Here is a 24,321-nt window from a genome sequence, read left to right as displayed (position 1 = left end):
CTCACCAGGCCTTGCACTCCCTTCTTCCAGCAATAGGAAACCCTGCAAAAAACATTTACGGAGCAAATTACAAGTGTTGCTTCCACCTCTTGCCCTCCAGGCTGCAGACAAAAGCTCTTTTCATTGTGTCAAAGGGATACAGTGAGCCGAATAGTATAAACTATCAGGACGATTTCGTTTCCAAAGAGGAGCCTAGTCTAAACGTTTTTGATCCACACTTGAAATAAATCAATGTGGTGCAGGATGGGTCATGAAAGACCCTTTGAGAAGGGAAAAGTCTTCAGAATATTGAGTGGGGCCAAGTCTTCCTTAACTTTCCCACTCACAAATTCTGTAAAAACCAAGGGCAGAGTCAGGGGATGATATCAAGGAACAGCCTATTGAAAGTCTTTTCTTGCTTAATGGTAAGGAAACAATTCTAGAATGTCCCCACCTTTGGAAAGGAAGGCTCCTTTTGTTTGAAGCTTAGCAAAGCTACTTTGGTTGCCATGAAGACAGATTCAGTACGAAGGACCCTTTTAGGCTGCACTCCTCTTGGAAGCCAAGGCCCCCTCGCAGCCAACAAACAGCGTGAGTAGCCCAGCTTTCCCAAAGCTCGGCTGCTCGTTAGAGCCATCAGTTAACCCCCTGCCCCTGCCCGTTGCCTGCTTATTGTAATTAATTTTATGGCCCCTTTAAAAGAAGGGAGAGAAAAGAAAAGGGAGACCTCTACATTTTATGCTACATTGCACAAGCAATTGAAAGTTGCAGGGAAAGAAGAAAAAAAAATCCAAGCACCAAATGTTTAGCAGGCTTTTCTTCTATTTTAAATGAGCAACCTATTTAAATCAATTATCAGCTCAAAATGAGCAGGCTGATCTAATTAGTCTTGGCCCCTGGTGGGTTGATGAATGAAAGGGAGGTGCTGGGTAGATGTGAGCTTTCTCTGGAGTCTTCGGAACTGACCACACTCACACAGACCCCTTCTGGGTTGCTAAGTCTTATCAGGCAGAATTACAGAAAGAAATAAAGAGAGACACAGACTGAGAGAGTGGAATGAGAGAATGAGAGGAATAGGGGAGAATTATTAGTTCCATCAACAGAATGACTAAGCATTACATGGCATATTTTCATCCTGTGTTTTACACAGCGGTGATCATTACCGTTTGATAAGTAGTTCAGAATTGTAAATAAATCAATTTGTGTTTTCTTTCAGCATGTTTGAAATGGAACAATGTATTGACTTCAGGAGAAAACATGCTGGTGAGTGATGACAGCTCCGGCCCTGAATCTTGGCACGTATAACCTCCTCCCCTCTCCCGCCCCATCATGTCTCACCCTTTATTTAATCATATTGGCCTCTGGACATTAATATATGATTAATTAAGAAACTAATATAAGGAAGCAGGAGTGGGAAATATGATGAACAAGTTTGTGAGTGCTGGACTGGAAGGTCTCAAGTTTCCTAGGATGTTTTTTTAATACATCTTTTCGAGTATTCCTCCGAGCAAGGAAGTAGATATTTGCTTTTTGGGTTATGACATTTCTTACCCCAAATGTTAACTCTCTGGTAAATGTTACAAGTATTTACGGTTTGAGAATCTGATGTCCATTATTTTGGGTTACTCCTTTCTAATGGAAATCATATGGGCCTTGAGGTCGGGCAGACCAGCTGTGCTGCTCAAGTGCGTGACCTTAGGTAACTTTCTTCCTAACTCTGAGCCTCAATTTTCTCATCTTTAATATGGGGACAATCTCACTCAGTTGTCCTGAGAATTGAGATGGTGTATGTAAAGTGGCCACTATATGTGCCTACCTCTCTCCTTCCTCATCGGAAGAGTGTACCTAAGGATGTTTTGGCAAAGGGCAAAAGTGACCCTGAGTTTTTCAAAATAAAGCAATAGGGTGTGAATTTTTCTGCGTTGATTGTCGCTTGAATGAGGTCACTTTTTCAAGACCCTATTTGAAGGGATGATAAAAATGAGTCTCAGGTCACCAAGCTCTTCCCTCCAATTGAGGATGGGGAATAGACAGGGAGACTCCAGAGATGCCCCGCTGTTTAATGGATGTAGCTGACGGGTATTTCTGGATTAGAAAAACATCAACAAAAAGCTGAAAGGAGCCATCACTGTCATTGGGTTTTCAGGAGGGCAGTCATCACCGGGTGGGGTTGGGGGTGAGGAGGCTGAGGGAGGGTGTTGAGGCTGCCAGAGCCGAGCCTGTGTTGGAAGGAAGCAAAAGGCTTGAGGAACTGGTCTAAGACATACCACTAGGTATGCAAGAACCACTCTCCATGACTGCTTTACCCGGTCCTCCTCCCGCTACGGGATTTTATTTCATCAGGGTCAGAGATTTGGGAACTATCGGATCATCTTTGGACTACAAATTATGTTGGCTTATGTGGCAAGATCTTATATTGCTGCAAAACAGCTATATCCTTGAAGTTATTTCTAAGAACTCAGTCTTTAATCAGTGAAATGCCCAGAAACGTTGGCCTTTGCAGAAATCAAAATCCCATCGTGTCATGACTGCTTTGGGAAATCAGGGTTTTTTTCACAAAGCACCCAATCTCAGCGAAGAGAGAAATACCATTCCTCTTATCATGGGTTGTTTTAGGATGGGAAGTCTTGCAGTGAAACTACAAAATGCCTTGTTAGAGCTGAAAGTGGTAAATTTTGGAAGATGAGGGAAAACTTTGCAGAATCTCATGTGAACTGGATTCTGGCTTTGTGGGGCAAAGAGTGGGCGTGGGAGCATTCAGGAGCACTTACAAAGGAATGCTGGAAATAATTTGCTATTTGTAGAGACACAGAACGACAGAGAGAAAAAAGAGGAGAACAATCTTTTGCAGCCAGGAAATGCAAACTTTGTAGTTGATCATAGTCTCAACATGGGTTCTTACAATGATTTATTCAATTAACCTCTTGCCTGTAACCCCCCATCTTTACATAAGCAGAATCTGAGAACGACAATTATAACTTTGCTAACGAGAAGCTGGGTAAGTATTAAGTGTGTAAAACTCCCACTATTGGAGCCTGGTAATTTTTAAACATATAATTACCTCTTTTATTATACTTTGATTAGATTAAAATTAATGTATTATTAAGTCATGATATGTTCAACCATCTAGACCTCTGTATAGACATAGATAGCAATTCCTTTTTTTCCCCTTCCCCAGGTCTAAGTTAATTAAATTCCCTTTAATTATAATTTACTAAAAAGCTTCACTTTTGCCACTATTATGTCTTTTGAACTTTGAAATTTGAAAAAAAAGGACCTTAAAATGGTCTTTTACAGGAGAAATGAACTGTCAGCGAATTCAGGCAAAATTAATTATTTCAGCTTGATAAACCTTTTCATCTATTTGACTCCTTATACAGAAAAGCCAATTAATAATGTCAAACATGCTTTGCCTCCAGGGACCTGCAAGTTCTAATGAGTCTGTTTACTGTGGAGTGGCTAGCAGAATGAGCTTCATGTAGAAATTTTCTAATCGCGCCACACCTGTCAAGCTCAGTCTCATTATCTGTGTACCAAGGGCAAACCTCATTTTGTCAGTAGTGGTTTTCGAAGAACTAACAGATGCCTGGGGGAACATGCAGGACTGTCCGCCAGTAGACGAGTCACTTAATTACCAATCAGAGCAGCCGAGGTGAATGCCTAATGCTCCTTAGTCCCGACCTTCTTCATCCCAACTCCACGCGCCCATTTATCGGAGACCGGGAGGCTCAATTCTTCTCAGCGCCAAGGGCTCATCTACCAAGACCTCTTTCTCCTGGGTGCTCTGAGGTGGTGATTGATGAGGCGCCTCTGGAAACAGTGATTAATCAAATGTGTATTGTATCACAAGTGGGCAAATCCGGGAAGCTTGGGCTCCACCTGCCTGGGAGCTGATAATTGTTTGGTTGGAGGGGGTGGAGCCTGTAGCTGAGGGTGTTGACACAGCCACCCCTAAATGAGACCACATATCCCCTCCCACCACCCATATGCCTCTTGACTTTTGAGAAGCCCAAATATGCAGATATTTGAAAGCAGGCAGGGTTCCAGCATTCTGAAAAATGCACATACTTGAGAACAGTGCTTCTCAAAATTTGACGTGCCTACGAAACACCTGGGGATCTTGTTCAAACCAGTTTCTGATTCAGTGGGTCTGGGCCTGAGATTCTGCATTTCTAATCAGCTGATGGTGATGCTGCAGGAGTGTGGACCGCATCTGGAGGCCAGGGTTGAGACCAGTGATCTTGGACAAGCTGTTTAACCTTCCTGGACCTTAGACTCCTACTACTGTAAAACATTACAGAAGATTCAGTTTCTCCGTACTGCCTTTAGAAGAACAGACAAGCTCCATCATGAATGAAGATGGCCTCCCATGTTCACCTCCTGGTTGCCTCGGTCCCTTCACTGCAGCCTCTTGGAGCTCCCTGCCATCACATACTGCCTGAGTCAGGCTCTCCTACCTTCTCACTTGGCCAGTTCCTCCCATTTTCATTCAAGACTCTGCTCAGGCATTGCCTCTGACAGAGTGCCTTCCTTGACTTTCCTCCCCATAGCTCCAGAAGGACTTAGGGGTCCCTCCTTTGTGCTTGACGCACTTTTTTTGGCCTCATATAGGCCCATATTACCCTATGTTGTCATGAACCATTTCATCATTCACCTCTATCGTTAGGTTGGGAGCTCATGAGGAAAACTATCTGTAGCTCGAGGCTCCTATTCCTCACCTGTCTCCAGAATCTGCCTTCTTTTCCTGAACCCCACTTCCTCTGCCTTAATCACAGCATTCATAGTTTCTGAACTATTGCAGCAGGATTCTCCTTCCTGGTTTCTCTGATTCTAGTATCTTTCTTGTCTAATCCATTCTTACCACTGTCACCAGAATCATTACCTAAAATTGAACTATGCCTCTGCAGACCATAAGCTTCCCCACTCCCCCCTCACCCCCTCACCCAAGCTTAAACTTGCCTGTTTCCCTATCCCCGAGAAGGGATCATACCAGCTGCCAGCTCTGAGTTCTGGAGAGCAACATACTTCCTCAGTCTCTTGTTTGAAGAGAATTTGTCTTGGCTAGGTCCAGAGCCACAGCTCTCGAGGTGACGTTATATATAATGTCGCATCATGCCCGGGAACGACTGAGATTTGACGAGCAGCCCAGAGAGGCAGTCAGACTCAGGGCTTAGATGTTGAAGACTCCCGAATTCAAAGTGGAAGTCTGCCATTTATGGCATCTATTCCTGTTCTGGCTCAGGTTTCACTTTTGTAAAATTGAAGGGTAATATCTGCTCACCTATCCTGATAAGAATCAGAGGTAAAATTTAATAAGTGAAAGATATTTATTACTATTTATTGAAATAATCTATAAAAGGGATTTGACATTAGATGGTACCATCCATGAGGAAGGCACCAGTATGATGACTTTTCGATTTATTGACAAATGTTTTCCTTCTGTCTTCTCTGAGCAATGCAGTGTCACTGAGCCATGTGCTTAAGGTCCAAAAGGAATCAGGCAGATCACATAAAATTGGGAAGTGGGCTTTGAGGAAATCAAACGTGGTTAACCTCTCCTTTCATTAGCTTTATTTCCCCAGGAAAACTGTGTTTCTGGGGAAATCTCCAAGTGTATCTGATTCAGCCAGAGCCTTCTAATTTCTTAGCCCAGGGAGCAAAAGAAAGCTGGAAAATGGAGCCTGATTAATTCTGTCAACACTCTACTAGATTGCTTTCTATGCTGCCCTCCTGTTGAAAGTTGGGCAGAGAGATGGCTGGATGCCAAGGGATTCTTCTGTCCTCTGTATGCTTCAGCCAGGCTGACATTGTGTCTCCCTTAGACCTTCAGACTGTTGGCCACCAGAAAATAACCCCAGGCACTTTGCAGTGATTAAAAAAAGTTTTGAGTAGTTTTTCACATTGTCCTCTTTCAATATGTGGAAAAGGCTTAGTCCATTCTTAAGTATGATGTTTTACCATATTGATGTCAATTTGTTCACCAAAGAGTGCATCTCTAATTTTATAATACAATCAAGAGGGAATTAGGTCTTCATATAGAAAGCAGTCACTTTAGAGCTGTGTCTTTTGGGCCAGTGATTTTCATACCAACTTCTTTGAAGCCTGGGGTTTCCAAGGAAAAGCCTTGAGACTGTCAGAGGGATGGAATGAATGAGGAGCTGGAGCCTCAGCTTCCCCTTCCTAGTTTCAATCAAGTCTGCCTGTATTTGTTTTATATATTGGGGTTCCGTTAAGATTTTATTTGAAAAAGGGTGCTGTGACTTTAAAAATGTTGGAAACCATTGTTCTCGGTCAAATTTCGGTGCTAACAAGGAAGTCCAGATCTTGTAGCTTTCGGGTCCTCATAATTCCACGCCAGGTACTTGCCTACCGCAGGCAGCACTGTCCATCATGTCCCAGTGCAGAGCTTTCATCTGCATCCCACCATTACTGCCTCCCCATTACTCCAAAGAGCTTTATCCTATACAGAAAAAGCAAGAGAGAGTCCACAGTTCATCATGCTGACATCATTACTGATAAACAGCTATCAGGAAGGCTGACCATCTAGTTCCTCTTTCTGTATTACAAGGGATACTAGAGAAAGAGTAGAACATGTGTAGGGGAGATGGCTGGCCCATTTTACTCACAGTGGGGGCAGCCAAGAAAGTTCTTTGGGATTCCAAGGCTCTCTTCTCCATGATCACTTTGGTATTGCCAAATGCCCTTCTACCTTTATTTTTTAATTTTTTTAAAGATTTTATTTTTTTCCTTTTTCTCCCCAAAGCCCCCTAGTACATAGTTGTATATTCTTCGTTGTGGGTCCTTCTAGTTGTGGCATGTGGGACGCTGCCTCAGCGTGGCTCGATGAGCAGTGCCATGTCCGCGCCTAGGATTCGAATCAACGAAATACTAGGCCACCTGCAGAGGAGCCTGCGAACTTAACCGCTCGGCCACGGGGCCAGCCCCCCTTCTACCTTTTAATGGAGAACTCATTTATAGGGTCACTCAACTATTGGGCATCTTCAAATTGCTTCTGTAGATTTTATTTATACTTAGAACACTAGACTTTCTATGACTACAGAAGAATATCCCCCTTTGTATAGTAGAAAACCACAGATTTCAGAGTCTGACAGAACTGTTTTTGATTTTGTTGTATCGTTTACTGGAGAGATACTTTTGGTAAGCTAGGCCCTCTTAATGCTCCGTTTCTTCTTATATATCTGAGAAAACAGAGCCCTCTCCATCTTTTCCCATGATTGCAAGCCAGCTTATGTTAGTAAAGATATTTTCAGCCAATCTGAAATGCAGTGGGGTGTCTGATAGGAAAGAGTATTCCTAAGTAGATTTCAATTCAGTCCAATGCAATTCACTATTCATCTACTATGCACATATCTTACGTCAAGCACTGCCCAAAGTACAATGAGGGCTACATACAGAGATGAGTCAAACATACATCCTGGAGCAGAGAGATGCAGACCATGGTCAAGTTGGGGTAAGGGCTAAGTTACAATTGGAATTACTACTCTGACATCATAAATAACTGACTTCATCTGCTATAGACCCTCACTAAGATTGGGATGTTTCCCCTCATTTCTGTTGTCAAGGTAAACAAACAAAACATTACATAAGTACTTTTAAACCTTTTTATAGAGTTGATATTTTCAACTCTTATCCCTAAAACTAACAAGTAAAACCTGATGCCTCATTTAGATATTGTCATTCAGTGTTGAAATTCGTTAGAACATTTGAGAAGGAAGGGAGCAAGGCGATCACATGTTCCACTCTCTTCTTTTTACAATGAAGGAACCACGGTCCTGACATGAGGAGGACCTTATAGAAGGTCACATCTCTTGTCCCCCAGGCCACAGAAAATAAATTTCACATAGGTGTCAACTTAAAGGACACCATATCATGCCTCCTGATGGCCCTTTCCTGGGCAGGTTGGCACTAATTCCGTATTCATTTATGCTTTAACTCTACCCTCTTTTAGTAAGTCTGGAAGCTTTTCCAACTTTTTAAAAGAATGTAATTCTTGCCCTTCACAGCTTTCCTGTTGCGTTACTGTGTCTGTCCAACTCTCTTGGCAAGCCCGTGAGCACTTTAGAGCCCTGCAGAGCCCTGTGGTTAGAAAGAGTTGGTGAAAGTTAATGGTAATTTCTTGCTGCAGTGTCACTTTGGTGAGCTCCCAAAGAGAGCTACTCTAAACCTCCTTTTATCAAAGTAACTAGAAGGGCTGGAGGCAGGCGATTCAAAGGCTCAGTATGGAGAAACTCTGCTTCGGAATGACGTGGTGACTGGTATTTAAATGCAGAGTGTCATTACCTTACTAGGACCGAACTAGAATGCTCACACTCATGCTCCGGGCTACGACTCTTCATGAAGTACATTTCTAGAGAAGACTTTAGTGCTGCATTTCCTGGGAAGCCATCATTTACTCAACTTCTTCATTTTGATGTGATAATAGTCTCACCTGAAGACCATATAACTATCCAGTCAGTAAACAAAGTACAACTTAGCCTATCTTTGAGAAGTGCTAGGTTTCAAAAATTAGCCTGGGAAAGCATATCATGGAAGTAGAGATATTTATTTATCTACCTGGCTTTTCATAGACCAGACACTTTGCTAAACTGAGGATTAAGAAATGAGAAAGTTATGGGACTTCACTCCCAAGGCAGTCATGATGCAGTAAAGAAGACCTACAAGAAAACAGACCTGCAGTCCAGGCTGGTAAGTGAAATAATAGGATGATATACAAGCAGCACTGGCATAAATATATCAATGAAAACTTTATAAAGGTGGTAAGAAGTGAATTGGATCTCTAAGGGTGGGTGAGAGTCCTCCAAGGGCAATTTCAGACAGAGGAAATCTCCTAGGTACTCTCACTTAGGCCTAACAACTAGACATTTACTCCCAAGACCCCATGAAGCCAGTTGGTTATCAAAGATCTTAAGGCGATATCAGAATGGTTACAGAGAAGACTCCAGACCCAACGGCCTGAATTTGGACTAGTACCAATTCTTGGCTAAGTGATCGTGTGTAAGTTACCTCTCTGAGCCTCAGTTTCCTCATCTGTAAAATGGGTACAATAATGGTATCTTCCTTGTAGATGGTTGTAAAAATTAAATGTTAGAGATGACCCATATTAACTGCTTAAGACCAATGCTTGGCATGTGTTGTTTAGTATATTTTACCTCTAGATTTCATTTGTCTCTCCTATCTCCAAATATCTACTAGATACTATTACTGCTACTAGAATTGACAGTGTGTTAAGTGACAGAAACCAATTATCTCCCAAGCAAAGTGTCATTAGCTCATTGGCCCAGCTATAGTCAGAGATGACCTGATCACTTAGCGATATATGCCATGGGTATGGGAGGAAGAGTGGAGAACACATGCTTCTTAGTTATCATCTTTTCCTGTAGGCCTTTAGGAGGTGATGCCTAGAATAAGGAAGTCTCAACAGTGTGAGTGTCAGGGGAAGGATGCTGAGGTGGCCAGGGAAGAGGGAAGTCTGGATAGTGGGGGCAGTATTGTGAATGTGAAGCACTAGCAGGAGCAGAGCAGGCAAGAAGGGCGTATGAGGCTGGGTTGGGAAGGATGTAAGGCAACAGGATAGCATTCAGAAAGCCAGATCCACCAGTTGAGAAGTATTTCCAAGGTAGGATGGTGGCACCAAGGAGAGAATTAATGATTTGTTCATGGCTGATATGAATGGCAGTTTCAACGAAAGTATCAGAAGTATCAGGCGATGTCATGCTTCATTCATTTACATACTGAGCTCCTCCTGGAGACCAGGAGGGAACATGGCAGGCCTTTCATGATGCTTATATTCTACTGGGAGTGGGGGAGTGGTGGGGAACAGATTATAAACAAATAAACATGAAACATGGTAGATGTTATAAGTACTGTAAGGAAAAATGAAACAGGGTAAGAAAGAGAATGATAGATTGGTGGGACTGGTTCCATTCTTGGAGAGAGTTCAAGGAAAGCTTTTCTAATAAGGTGACTTTTGAGCAGTAGATGTGGACGAAGTGAGGGTGTGAGTTGTGCTGACATCTTGGGGAAGAATATTCCAGGCAGAGAGACTATAAGGGTAATTATGGTAGCCAGCTTTCAAAATGGCCCTGAAGACTCTTGCCTCCTGGTATCCATGTGCTAGTACAATCTCTTTCCACATTGAATAGAACTGACACACATAACCAACAGAATATTGTGGAAATAGAATGTCACTTCCAGAGTTAGCTCATAAAAGCACTGCGACTTCCTCCTTGCTCTTTCTTTGATCACTCACTCTGGGGGAAGCCAGCTGCCATGTCATGAGGGCACTCAAGCAACTCTATGGTGGGGTCCTCATGGTGAGAAACTGGGGCCTTCTACAAACAGCCAGTACCAAATTGCCAAATGTACTCGTGAGCCATCTTGGAAACAGATCCTCAAGCCTTCCAAGACTGCAGCCCTGACATATATCTTGACTGCACCCTCCTGAGAGATCCCCATGCCAGAACCATCCAGCTAAGCTACTCTTGCATTCCTGACCCAAAGAAACTAAAACATTTCAGCAGAATTGCTAAGGATGAGGAGTTTGCATTTTGATATCATCTAGAACCTGCCCAATGGAGTAGCAGGAAAAGCAAAGCAGAGACAGTGTCCCAGGTCACTTGTTTTGTGTGTTTCCACGGCTTTTCTTATGCTCTCTCATCATACACGTTCCTCTTTCCTGTCATCAGACCTTGTCTAGATTCAGGCTTAAGCTAAGGTCGTACCTAAGCTCTGGTCCTACTTCCTCCATTAAACACCTCTCTTGTTACCAAACTCATGGAGGAAGAAGTGAAGGGAATATAAATTATGTTATATGTGGTATCTCATACAACCTCCTACAACCCTAGGAAGTAGGTATTATTATCTACTTTTTATAGATGGAAAAAAATGAAACTTGAAATGATTACAGAGTTTATTCTAGGACACATAGCAAAGTGATAATTTGAATTCAAACCTACTGAATTTTAAGCTTTATCTTTTAAGTTTTCTGTTTTTCTTTTGTGATTGCACAAGACATTGCTTATGATAAATTTGGGAAGTTTAGGAACGCACACACACAAATTATTAGTAATCCCACGATTTGGGGCTAACTATGCTTACATTTTGGATTAGATATGTCTAGTTTCTTTTTCAAGCATTTTTTTTTTAATTTAAAAATTAGATTAGACTATGCAAACTTTTTAAAGCTGTTTTTCATCCTCTCGTGTATTGTAAACACTTTTTTGTGTTATTAATACTCCTCTACAGGAAAATTTTAGTGGTTGCAAGTATACTTCATGTTTTGACTGCATCATAATGTATTCAATGAAACTTTATTATTGTACATTTATGTTGTTTCCAAACTTTCTCTATTATCGTAGAGATCATGTAATAAGCGTACTTGACGACGAATCTTTGTGCACATCCACGATTATTAGGATAAGTTTTCACAAGTAGTATCACTTGTAAAATTTAAGTTAAAATTTAATTTGTTAAATTTAGGACAGAAACATTGGTAGGCTTTTGACACACATTGCCAAATTGCTCTCCGGAGAGTTGTACCAAATCTACTCCCACCAGCAGGATACAAGGATGCTCATTTCTTCACACATTCATCAGCATTAGAATTAGTATTAAAATTTTAAAAATCCTTGTTAGTTCTTTTATTTTGAGTTAAATGTGGGATTCTGTTGATGTGTCACTAAACACTGCCCAAGGAAAGCTTGGTGGAAAACACCACATGCTCATTACAAATGTTATTAAAAAGACAAGAAATAACAAGTGTTGGAGAAGATGTGGAGAAAAGAGAACACTAATACACTGCTGCTGGGAATGAAAACTGGTACAGCCACTATGGAAAAGACTATGAAGCTTGCTCAGAAAATTAAAAATAGACATACAATATGACCCAGCTATCCCACTACTGGGTATTTATCCAAAGAACACGGAAACACTAATTCAAAAAGATATATGCACCTCTGTGTTCATTGCAGCGTTATTCACAATAGCCAAGACTTGGAAGCAACCCATATGCCCATCAACAGATTAATGGATAAAGAAGATGTGGCATATATGTATATACAATGGAGTGCTACTCAGCCATGAAAAAAGATGAAATTGTGTGATTTGCAGCAACATGCATGGACCTTCAGGATATTATGCTAAGCAAAATAAATCAGACAGAGAAAGGTAAACACCGTATGATTCCATTCATATGTGAAAGATAAAAAACCAAACAAACACATAGATAAGGAGAACAGATTGGTGGTTACCAGAGGGGAAGAGGTTGGGGTAGGGCAAAAGCGATAAAGGAGCACACATGTATGTGAGACGGAAACTACACTTTTGGTGATGAACACGATGCAGTCTATACAGAAGCCAAAATGTAATGATGTACACCTGAAATTTACACATTATAAACCAATGTGACCTCAATAAAATTAAAAAAAATCTCTTCCCGAGGTTCTTGAACACAGAAGGACTCATACATAATGTAAACATTTGTCCAGGCACTGTATGTTGAAGTATAAAGAAACGGAAGACATCTGCCTCCAAACCTAATTTACAACAACTGAAGGAGACATGGCTCAGGAGTGGTATCACCACTGTTCTGCTATTATTGCTACATTCCTTGTGGTGACAGTGCTAGAGATGAGGTCTGTGTACTCCTACAGAGTGAGAGTGGTACTGAACTCATCTGTGTGCAGTGTCTGCTACTATAATAAGTTTTCATTAAATGTTGCCGGCTAACAAAAGGAAAGCAGGAAAGGAGGGAAGGAATGAAGGAAGGAAGAAACGATGGACTTGAATCTGGCCCGATAATTTGCCCCAGGGCCCTGAAGCCCACTGTGATGCAATATGTTAACTCTCCCAGGTGAGAAGCAGGTGCTCTACCTGCGTTCTGATTTAACACTGGCGGCAGAGTTGAGTGAAGTGAGTCTCCAGGAGAGACTGGCCTGCACCTGGCGAGGAGCAACTCCATCTCGGTAGAGGAACAGCCTTCCTGGGTTCTGGAGCTTCACAGTGGATCACAGGGGCTCCTGGTTGGTGACTCTAGAACAGTTGTCAATGGCCCTGTGCCCTCTGGGCAGTGATGAGCCCTCCCTCCTCCATGTGGGACGCTCCCTGAGTGCTTCCTACTTTCCTCTCCAGGGTGTGTGCCTGCCCTTCACTTCCCATTGGAATCACCACTGGGGCCACCGCTGAGCTTACTGCCATGTCTTTGATGAACAGATATTTTGGAAAGGGCATTTTCACTTAAGAAAATCCTTTTTATGCAGCAGCAGATCTTAAGCTAATGTTCAAGATGCCATCTTTTCAAACTTTTTTTTTAAATAAAAAAAAGAAGATTCCGTACAATATGCCAGAACGTTACAGCTTTGTTACCTTTTTTTTTTTTGAGAAATGCTTACCCAACAGATCCTGCTGAAGAAGCCAGTGAGAGAACATTCTCTTCTCTGGTGTGGTTTAGTACAATAATTATTACTAATCCAGCAATAATGAACCACATTCACCTCAAGTTATAAAAATTAAATAATAGCCATCATAAGACTCTGTCAGGGTGTGCTGCTTTTGTAATTCTCAGAGCATGCTCACAAACATGATCTCATTGGATTTCCACAGCAGCCAGGTGAGACGGGGAAGTGCTGGGGCAATTGGTCTCATTTTCAGGCATGATGGAAAGAGGCCAAGCGTTTTGCTCAAGGTCATGCAGCATATTAATGGCTGATGGAGAGGAAGAGTCTGGGCCCCAGCTTTAACAGCCCTGCATCTTTTCCAGAACACTTGGGACAATGTGACATGACTGTCCCTGTGCCTGGCTGTGGAATTCAGGTTGGTTCTCTGAACTTTTCTCTCTTGCTGATGCCACCAACCACAGCCAAAGCATGGCTCCTAAGCACTCTCCCATTATGCCTAGCGCTCTCAGACTTTACCAGGAAGCCCTTGAGGTCATGGGCTGCCAAGCCAGTGGGAGGTATGTCTGCATGTACGGGTGAGTTTAACAGACAGCTCAACCTGAGCTGTTGTGAGAACACACTACTTTCTCCACTGGCCGTAGGACAGAACTAGGCTGTTTAATGATGAAGTTAGGGGCTTAGGCTCTGGTGATGGCAAACCTGGCTTCAAATCCAGGTTCATATTCTTACTGGTGTATGACCTTGGGCAAAGTACCTCTCCCAGCCTGTTTCCCCATGTAAAATTTGTTTGATAATGGAATGCCTTGCATACCTGGTTTTGATAATGAAATGAGATCCGAAGCTCTTGGCACATTGCAAGCACTCAAAACATCTTAGACGTTATGATTATTAGTATCATTATCACCAGTGGTATGGAAATTCATCTAGAGACTCATTCGTGTCTTTGGCCTCAGTCATTTGGACCCCAAAGATGGCAGAAACACTGATGCCACCACACAGTCATAAAGCCCCCTAAGCAAGAAACCGAGTGAGCATTCCAGAACTCAGCAGCCCAGTCTTTGGTATTATATTAGTTTCCTACGGCTGCTGTAGCAAATTACCACAAACTTCACAACTTAAAACACCGCACAGATTTATTATCTCACTGTTCTACAGGCAAGGAACCTGACATGGGTCTCAAAGGGCTGAAATCCAGGTGTCGGAAGCGCTGTGTTCTTTTCTGGAGGCTCCAGGGAGAATCAGTTTCCTCATCTTTCCTAACTTCTAGAGGCTCCTGTCTTCCCTGGCTCCTGGCCGCCTTCCCCCTCATCAAGTGCAGGCACAGCAGGTTGAGTCCCTCTCACATTGTATCGCTCTGGCCTCTTTTTCCCCTTCTTCCCTCTAAGGACGCTTGTGATCACACTGGGCCCACCCGGATAACCCAGGATAATTTCCCTATCTTCAGGTCAACTGGTTAGCCACTCTGATTCCATCTGCACCCTGAATTCCCTCAGCTCTCTCAATTGGGACACAGACATTTGCCGGGGCGCATTATTCTGCCTGCCACAGATATTCAGGCTCTGCTCACTGAGTGAAAGCCCGGAAGCAGGGTCCAGCACGTGGGAGCCAGGCAAAGAGGAGAGAAGGAGGAAGGCCAGTGGCCCAGGCAAACTGGTGCACAGCGCAGGACTGTCATGGCTACTGTTTATTGCCAACTACCTGCCGGACAGACACCTTATATATCCATTCCCTTAAATCCACACAGTCATATAAAGTAGATATTATTAGCCTCATTTAACATGAGGAACCTGAGACTCAGAGGAATTAATTCATCCAAGGTCACCCGATGGGGCTAGTGTTTGAACTTAGGTTTGACTCCCAAAGCCTGTAAAGGTGTTTCTCAAAGAACGTTCTGTACATCTGCATCAGAAGCCACCAGGGGGCTTGTTAAAATGCAGATTCCTGGGCTCCATCCTTCATCCCAATGTCCTGGGTTAGTGAGTCTGGAATAGACCCAAGGACTCTGCATTTACCAAACTCCCGGGGAGGCCAGGTGATTCTAACATTCACTAAACTGTAAGAACGGCCCCTCTAAGGCACAGAGGGCTGTGGTGAGCACTGCACCAGAAGGCAAACGTGACCCAGAGTTCCAGGATCAAGAGACAGGGCAAGGAGTTCAGAAGTAGCAGGGGAACAGGAAGATCCCATGATGTGTTTCCTGCTGGATGGCCTGGGCCAGGCCAGGAATAAAAGATGAGATAGAGGCTGAGGCCTAGCCTAGCTTCTCAGGTGCTGCCACCAGGAAATGAGAGGCCTGGCCTGGACTTCACATGGCACATTTCTGACCAGCTTTTGAGCTGCTGGGAGGGAGGGAGGGATCATGTGTCATCGCTGAGGGTGGAATACTTACTCCCTTCCTGGTGTGGGAAGTCAGGGGGCAGGAGTGGCTCCTACAGTGCTGCCTACTGCTGAGGAACGTGCAGGATCCCACGACTCTGGGCCCCTCCCCTCCCGCCACACTTCACTCCCTTCAGACCCAGCGCCTGTTCTCCAGGGCTCAGGCAGAGGCTGTGAAGGAGGGATGGGGCCCTGGGCTGAATCATCCTTCCCTTGGAGGAGAGTTGGGATGACTTCATGTGGGGTTTACTAGTACCTCCTTCACAGACTGGTTCTCACAGGGGGAGGCAGCGTCTTCACCTTGGGCAGGTTCATTTGTGCAAGGTATTATGGGGTTCTTGCAGCAAGCTCAGCTTCTCATTAGCTGAGGTGGATGCTGGTCCCACAGTCTCACCTGCCTCCCTGTCAAGGAATCCCTGCTTTCTCCATTAACCTTCAAAGGTCTCCATCTCTTCCTTGGTCCCAACGTCGGCCTCAGGTACAGGCAGATGAGGGGTATGGCAGTGCTGGGATCTGGGGTGCCCTCGAACAGCCCTTGGCCCCTTGATGGCCTCTATCTGTGCATTCACGCCACCCCTTCTCCTAGCAGGCCTGGACTTCTCACCAGATTAACCTCCAAGAGGACGGACATAGGTAAGGGCATTGTCTCCTGGTGACCCCACTAAAATCCACTGGAACACCTGCCAATAGTTCATCGGCCTCTTCTCTTATTCCCAGGCCTTTCCCATGACTGAGCATTTCTACCAGACTGCCTTTGATTCACAAGGTTCAGGCTACACAGCAGGGAAGCACAATGATGTCAAAGAAAGAGAATAAAATTTTTAACCAGACAACTTTGCTGCAAGTCCCAGCAGAACTGTTTGCTTGCTATGATCTTGGGCAAGTACCTCACTTCGGACTCATTTCCCATTGCCTGACTCACAGGGTCATTTTGAGGATTAAATGAGATAATGCATATAAAAGCATATTATGAAGAGTAATACATTGTACATGTTCATTAAAGATTTATTGAGCCCATTTATTGAGTGTTTATTCTCTGCCAGGTCCTGTGCCGGGCACGGGGCCGGGGGGCATGGACATTTAAGATACAGCACACACTGAAAGCATTCTCAGGGCACGGCCAGCATTATTATGATTAATAATACGCTAATATTTGAAGGTGAGCAAGCCCAGCAGTGATGACGAGGATGAGGGGTCAAACAAGATCCTGCCATGGTGGACACCTTGAGCCGGGGTGTGGGGACTTTCTTTTCTCCATTGTATACCCTCAGCTCCTTTGTTGAATATTAGCTGTCTATAGATGTATGGTTTTATTTCTGGGCTTTCAATTCTGTTCCATTGATCTGTGCACCTGTTTTTATACCATTACCATGCTGTTTTGATTACTGTAGCTTTGTAGTATGTTTTGAAGTCAGGGATTGTGATGTCTGCAGCTTTGTTCTTTTTTCTCAGGATCGCTTTAGCAATTCGGGGTCTTTTGTTGCCTGATATGAATTTTAGGATTCTTTGTTCAATTTCTGTAAGGAATGTCATTGGGATTCTGATTGGGATTGTGTTGAATCTGTAGATTGCTTTAGGTAGAATGAACATTTTAACTATGTTTATTCTTCCAATCCATGTACATGGAACGTCTTTCCATCTCTTTATGTCGTCATCCATTTCTTTCAGAAAAGCCTTGTAATTTTTCTTGTATAGGTCTTTCACTTCCTGAGTTAAGTTCACCCCGAGGTATTTTATTCTTTTTGTTGCAATTGTGAATGGTATTGTGTTCCTGAGTTCTTTATCTGTCATTTCATTATTAGAGTATAGAAATGCTACTGATTTATGTAAATTGATATTATACCCTGCAACTTTGCCGTAGTTGTTGATTACTCCTAAGAGTTTTCCACTGGATTCTTTGGGGTTTTCTATATATAAGATCATGTCATCTGCAAACAGTGAGAGTTTCACTTCTTCCCTTCCTATTTGGATTCCTTTTATTCCTTTTTCTTGCCTGATTGCTCTGGCCAGGACCTCCAGTACTATGTCAAATAAGAGTGGTGATAGAGGGCATCCTTGTCTCATTCCTGTTTTCAGGGGGATGGTGCTGAGTTTTTGCCCATTGAGTATGATGTTCGCTGTGGGTTTGTCATATATGGCCTTTATTATGTTGAGGTAGTTCCCTTCTATGCCCATTTTGCTCAGAGTTTTTAATCATAAATGGCTGTTGGATCTTGTCAAATGCTTTTGGTGCATCTATTGAGATGATTGTGTGGTTTTCATTCCTCAATTTGTTCCTCAATTTGTATCACATTGATTGATTTGTGGATGTTGAACCATCACTGTGTCCCTGGTATGAATCCCACCTGATCATGATGTATGATCCTTTTGATGAATTGCTGAATTTGGGTTGCCAAAATTTTCTTGAGAATTTTTGCATCTATGTTCATCAGCGATATTGGCCTATAGTTCTCTTTTTTTCGCGCTGTCCTTGCCAGGCTTTGGTATCAGCATGATGTTAGCTTCATAGAATGTGTTAGGAAGTGTTCCATCCTCCCTAATTTTTTGGAATAGCTTGAAAAGGATAGGTATTAAATCCTCTCTGAAAGTTTGGTAGAATTCCCCAGGAAACCTGTCCGGTCCTGGGGTTTTATTTTTTGGGATGCTTTTGATTGCTGTTTCAATCTCTTTCCTTGTGATTGGTCTGTTCAAATTGTCTTTTTCTTCTTGACTAAGCTTTGGGAGATCGTAGGAGTCCAAGAATTTATCCATTTCCTCTAGGTTATCCATTTTGTTGGCATACAGTTTTTCATAGTATTCTCTTGTAATCCGTTGTATTTCTGCAGTCTGTTGTTATTTCTCCTCTTTCATTTCTGATTTTGTTTATTTGAGCTTTCTCTCTTTTTTCTTTGTAAATCTGGCTAGGGGTTTGTCAATTTTATTGATCTTCTCAAAGAACCAGCTCTTTGTTTCATTGATCCTTTCTACTGCCTTTTTTGTATCAATAGCATTTATTTCTGCTCTGATTTTTATTATTTCTCTCCTTCTGCTGACTCTGGGCTTTGTTTGTTCTTCTTTCTCTAATTTGGTTAGGTGTAGTTTAAGATTGCTTATTTGGGATTTTTCTTGTTTGTTAAGATGTGTCTATTGCGATGAATTTTCCTCTTAATACACCTTTTACTGTATCCCATATGAGTTGGTATGGCATGTTATCATTTTCATTTGTCTCCAGGTATTTTTTGATTTCTTCTTTAATTTCTTCAATGATCCATTGCTTGTTCAATAGCATACTGTTTAGTCTCCACATCTTTAGGCCTTTCTCAGCTTTTTTCGTGTAATTAATTTCTAGCTTCATAGCATTATCAGAGAAGATGCTTGTTATTATTTCAATTTTTTTAAATTTGTAGAGGCTTGCCTTGTTTCCCAACATATTGTCTATCTTTGAGAATGTTCCATGCACTCTTGAGAAGAATGTAAATTCTGCTGTTTTTGGATGAAGTGTTCTATATATGTCTATTAAGTCCAACTGTTTTAGCTTTTCATTTAGCGCCACTGTTTCCTTGTTGATTTTCTGTCTGGATGATCTGTCCAATGATGTGAATGGAGTGTTGAGGTCCCCTACTCTTATTGTGTTATATTTTATATCTTCTGTTAGGTTTGTTAATAGTTGTTTTATGAACTTTGGTGCTCCTGTGTTGGGTGCATAGATATTTACAAGCGTTATTTCTTCTTGATGAAGTGTCCCTTTGATCATTACATATTGGCCCTCTATGTCTCTCTTTACCGCCTTATCTTGAAACCTGTTTTGTCTGATATAAGTATTACAACACCTGCTTTCTTTTGTTTGCTATTAGCTTGGAATATTGTCTTCCACCCCTTCACTCTGAGCTTGTGTTTGTCCTTGGAGCTGAGGTGTGTTTCCTGGAGGCAACAAATTGTTGCATCTTGTTCTTTAATCCATTTTGCCACTCCATGTCTTTTTATTGGAAAGCTCAATCCATTTACATTAAGGGTGATTATTGATGCATGAGGGCTTAATGCTGTTATTCTGTTGCTCGTTTTCTGGTTTTCCTGTGTTTCCTTTGTTTCTCATCCTGTGTGTTTTAGCCTACTCATTGACTTCTGCAATTTCTTATGCTGGGTTTCTTAGACTTTTCCGTATTTATGTTTTGTGTCTCTGTTCTGGTTTTTTAGTTTAGTGGCTACCCTGAAGTTTGTATTCAGAATCTCGTGCATAACATAGTCCATTTTCTGCTGGCCTCTTACTTCCTTAGCCTAAACTGATTCAGTCCCTTTCCTCCTCCCCTCCTAAAATATTATTTTCATCTCTTATTCCTACTTGTGTTGTGAGTTTGTGGTTAGAGTGATAAGATTGTCTTTGCTTTTGTGATTTCCTTCCCTTTATCCTAATGCTATAGTTGAATATTTGCTATCCTATTCTGATTCTATCTATTTGTCTCCCTACTCTGTTTTTTGTGTCCCCTTTCTCCCTTTTCTCCTTTTTTCAGGTGTAAGGGCCTTCTTGAGGATTTCTTGTAGTTGAGGTCTTGTGGCTATGAAGCCCCTTAGCTTTTGTTTGTCTGGAAAAGATTTAATTTCTCCCTCATATCTGAAGGATATTTTTGCTGGATAGAGTATTTTTGGCTGAAGATTTTTATCCTTTAAGGTTTTGAATATGTCATTCCAATCTCTCCCAGCATGTAAGGTTTCTGTAGAGAAATCTGCTGAAAGTCTGATAGGGGTTCCTTTGTAGGTTATTTACTTCTGCCTTGCTGCCCTGAGTATTCTTTCTTTGTCATTCATTTTTGCCATTTTTACTACTATTTGCCTTGCAGTAGGTCTTTTTACATTGACAAATCTGGGAGATCTGAAAGCTTCCTCCACACGCATTTCTCTCTCAATCCCTAGATTTAGGAAGTTCTCTGCTATTATGTCATTGAGCACACTTTCCGCTCCATTTTCCTTTTCCATGCCCTCAGGAATTCTGATGATTTTTAAGGTGGATTTTCTCATCGAGTCTGCTATTTTTTGGAGATTTTCTTCAGTTTTTTTTTAAATTCTTAGTTCTCTTTCTTCCTCTCTCTGGAGCCATTCAACCTGTCTATCTTCGATTATGCTAATTTGCTCCTCTATGGTGTCTACATGGGCATTCAGGGAATTCGTATTCTGTTTTATCTGATCCATTGTATTTTTCATCTCTAGTACTTCTGATTGATTCTTCTTTATAGTTTCAATCTCTTTTGTGAAGTAACTTCAGAACTCGTTGACTTGTTTCTCTATATTTCCCTTTACCTCATTGAGTTTTTTAATGATAGCTATTCTGAATTCATTGTCACTTAGTTTACCTATTTCCAAGTCCTCAGGACATAATTCTGTGTTTTTATTGTTTTCCTTTTGGTCTGGAGATTTTACAAATTGCTGGATGGTAGAGGAGCAGTTTTTGCACATGATGCTATTATTCAGTTGCAGTTACAGCCTATTGACACTAGAAGGGGGTCGAGAGCCGTGTGTTCTGAGCCCTCCACCTTCAGCCATGATGGTGGTACACAGTGCAGGTTGGGGGAGGAGGGGCACTTTCTTTTGCACGCAGACCTGGATTCTGATCAGCTCTCACTCTCTGGTTTCCTGGGGCCCTGGCTTGATTGGGTCCCCTCACACAAAAGCTTTCCCCCGTTAGAAGGTTTCCACTGCAGGGAGGTGGGGGTCCTGGATGATCCCACGGACACGTGGCCCCTCCCCTGCTCCTTCCCTCACCCGCGGCAGTGATCCCAGTCTCTAGGGGAGGGATCGAAGTTCTCTCTTACCCCATTCCAGCTCCTCCAAGGTCAGCTCCAGCCTTCCACCTTCTGTCGTTTGGCTTCTATGGGTCTCTGACAATCTCTGTTATTAGGATATTTTGGTTGGAAAGCAGTTGCTCTTTTTGGTTGTAATTTGGAGGGGAGAGAGTCCTGGTTGAACTCACTCTGACATGTTGCTGACGTCACTCCCCCCTGTTTGTTCTTTTTATAAAAAATTTTTTATTTTAATTTTTTTTGAGGAAGATTAGCCCTGAGCTAACATCTGCCACCATTCCTCCTCTTTTTTGCTGGGGAAGACTGGCTCTGAGCTAACATCCGTGCCCATCTTCCTCTACTTTATATGTGGGATGCCTGCCACAGCATAGCTTGACAGGCTGTGCATAGGTCCACACCTGGGATCTGAACCAGTGAACTCCAGGCCCCTGAAGGGGAACATGCGAAATTAACCACTGTGCCACTGGGCCAGTCCCCTATGTGTGTTCTTTTGAGCCTGAGGTACAAGATTAGCACCACACCCAAGACAAGCAGATGTTATAGGAAAAGATTCATGATGCATTTACTGACCAGGCTCAACCCAAGAGCTGGATGGACCCATTATCAATTTGAAAAAGTTCAACTCTATTTAAATGCTTCAAGGAGAGAAATATGTAAAGCAAAATAATTGTCAAAAGGAAAGAATTGTGAGCAACTCGGGTATGAAAACAAACTCATCTATTTGTCTCAAGTACCTGACACTGGGACTGACAAGTGGATAGTAAGTACCTGATGAATGTTGACTGGGAGAACAAATAAGGAAACAAATGAATGAGTGGGTGAGTGCATCAGTTAGCAAGAGGAGAGGAGAAGGAAACTGTCATTGAGTACCCACCATATGTCAAATTCTGTACAGGTTGTTTAAATCTATTCATTAGTAAAAAGAAATTTTCATTTTGGTGAGCCAGCGTTTCCCTCTACATTGATAAATTAATTTTTTCTTGTAAGAGACATTTATTGAATTCCCTAAACTTAAGATGAGCAAGTCTTTTTTTTTGCTAAAGTCTATGAGGGATATATGGAAAGAAGAGAACCTTGAATATGACTTAAAAACCATACGTGTGCCTTGGAAACCTCATCAAAATGGCTTAAAATGAATTTTTTTAACTTATTTTGTTTTGGTGGAAGACTAGAATGGAGTAGACAGTCAAATTATGGATTAACACATTCAAGCCAATTGGGAGGTGAATATACCTCCTTCAAGATGGGGAAGAAGGAAAAGTTTGTCTCCTTGTATTCTACTCTTTTGGAAGAACCAGTAAATCAATCAACACATTTCCTAAGCTAGAAATACACAGACACACCTTTGACAGTATGTCCTGAATTTTCCTTTATTCCTCTAAGTTAAAATCCTTCTTTGTTCTCTTCATTATTTTTGGTGGATTGGTGTTTAATTTTTTAAAAAAATCAATTTTTATCACCTTAATAAATAATATTACACATATACAATGGATTCCAAATACATATATTATTCAATTTCTTACCCCAATACCTACTTTTTCTTATAAAATAGGAAAGTATTATCTACCACAAACTTATTTTGACTGTGGTTTCCCCATCCTCCATGATGCTGATTCTTTCTTTACAGTTAACAGCAATAGCAGACTGGCATCTTCCTAGTATGGAAACCACTGGTTGGAAAGAAATGATGAAGAGGCAGCCCACAACATTCCCATTCTTGAAACTCTCTGACCCCCAGCACCTGTCTCTGCCCACACTTATGGGCTTTGAGGGGTTAGCAAGAACGGTGTCTCAGACTACTAATTACTATCTTTCACTTCTTCCTTTTCTGGTGTTTCCTGGTGCTGTCAGCTCCCACATACCTGCCAAAAGTCTTGTGATAAAAGAATAATTACTGTCATTATTTAGAGACGTAGAACATGCTAATAAATAAACATATTTTATTCAACATTTATATAGTATGTTTTTATTGTTGTTGCTGTTTATATCAATTACTGACATTTATTAAAAATGAAGTTGGATTATAATTCTGTAAAGGCATTTCCAAAATTGCATTTTGGTTCCTGTACACATAGAAGAGCTATTCAGCATTAACATCTTTTTATGCATTAGTGTCCTAACACCAAGAAGGAATGGAAGCTGGCCATGATCTGGGGGAAGAAGTTTGCCAATACTTGCAGGCTTGGTGGGTTCCCTAGCTGTTGCAGGCCAGAGAAGGGGTGAAAAGAAGAAAAAGAGGTGTTCTAAGAGAAAAAGGAGAAGTTGGAGGAAGAGAATTGGAGACCTCCTCCTTTAGAGCAAATCCAGCTTACCCCACTTAGAAGCAGGCCCTGCTTTGAAGACTATTTGTAAACCCCGTGTCCAAGGCCAGATGGCTCCTCTCCACACACAAGGGCTACTTGACTCCTGCCTGCAGACCCACTCTATCCCAGGGCTTGGAAACAAGCCTGTTCAACATCAGGGGTTTTGAGGAATTAGATGATCAGCACAGGGCTTGGTGTCAGCAAGGTACTGGAATGTTCCTCTGAACAATGACACATATCCCATCCTCTGAAGCTTTGGTTGGTTGGTTAGATGGGCTCTAGACTTGTATGCTACTCACTTAACCAGTAAATAATTATCTAGTACCCTCTACCGTGCCACCTGCTATTCTAGGCCCTGGGACCCAGTAGAATATTCACACATCCTCTCCATAGAGCTTACAGTCTACACAGGGAGGCAGCATGAAGTGGAGAATTATACAGTGGCTGTGCTAAGTGCAACAATGTGGAAGCCCAGTA

At 42.1% G+C, this 24,321-nt stretch overlaps 1 long non-coding RNA gene across 7 annotated transcripts in view; it reads left to right on the top strand.

Moving 5' to 3' along the window:
• LOC103560732 (uncharacterized) overlaps window positions 1–23,489 on the top strand; it is a 160,256-nt gene extending 136,767 nt beyond the window's left edge. For 4 of the 7 annotated variants that reach the window (XR_011528675.1, XR_011528674.1, XR_011528673.1 and 1 more), the window contains one exon: window positions 1,196–23,489. This is a non-coding gene — a long non-coding RNA (uncharacterized lncRNA). The remainder of the gene's footprint in view (window positions 1–1,195) is intronic. The other 3 variants (XR_011528679.1, XR_011528678.1, XR_011528677.1) reach the window with 3 other exon arrangements.
• The last annotated feature ends 832 nt before the right edge of the window (window positions 23,490–24,321 follow it).

This window comes from Equus przewalskii, chromosome 17 (assembly GCF_037783145.1).
Source record: "Equus przewalskii isolate Varuska chromosome 17, EquPr2, whole genome shotgun sequence".
In the NCBI taxonomy this organism is placed as follows: domain Eukaryota; kingdom Metazoa; phylum Chordata; class Mammalia; order Perissodactyla; family Equidae; genus Equus; species Equus przewalskii.
Note: the sequence above shows the minus strand (reverse complement) of the source record. Positions and strands in the feature narration are given on the sequence as shown.